The sequence below is a fragment of the Opisthorchis viverrini genome (assembly GCF_000715545.1).
Source record: "Opisthorchis viverrini unplaced genomic scaffold opera_v5_243, whole genome shotgun sequence".
Classification (NCBI taxonomy): domain Eukaryota; kingdom Metazoa; phylum Platyhelminthes; class Trematoda; order Opisthorchiida; family Opisthorchiidae; genus Opisthorchis; species Opisthorchis viverrini.
Genome location: NW_008751899.1, coordinates 223,914 through 224,487, shown reverse-complemented (window position 1 = coordinate 224,487; position 574 = coordinate 223,914).

Below are 574 nucleotides of genomic sequence, written 5' to 3'. Positions count from 1 at the left end.
TCCGCAATGGATCGTAATGTGCTTTGCACTTTACCTCAGCAGCGGTTTTGAAAGAGGAGACTGCCTGCATGACTATTCGTCTTTCACTCTGTTGATTAAATTACCAGCCTCGTCAAGTGTGACAGCTTTCTTTTGAGATGCTGAAGAAATGTGATGTACTGGGAAAATTGTCAACCGTTAGCTTGGCAAGTTTAGTGCGATGGCTCGGTCATGTGCTACGCATGCCGAAACACCGTCTACCGAGACGAGTGTTGTTCTTCGTGCCTCCTTCAGGATGGCGCAAAACGCGAGGTGGACAGTACATGACTTGGCAGAAAGGCGTGAAAGAGATCACGAAGTGTTTGGGTGTTGTACGCCTCGCAGGATGGGGTCCCCGTGACTCCGTCTGTGCTTGGCTGGAGACGTTGCAAGAAATGGCGGCTAGTCGATGTCAGTGGCGTTCTTGCTGTCAGTTTCTTTCCAGATTGTCTGATTGAGCGGTTGGAGGTGTAGGCACCTCAGTATGCTTGATATAGGCCAGCACTAGGTCCCCTCCCTCACCCACTCTTTTTCTCTTCTCTTCACTGTAGGGCTT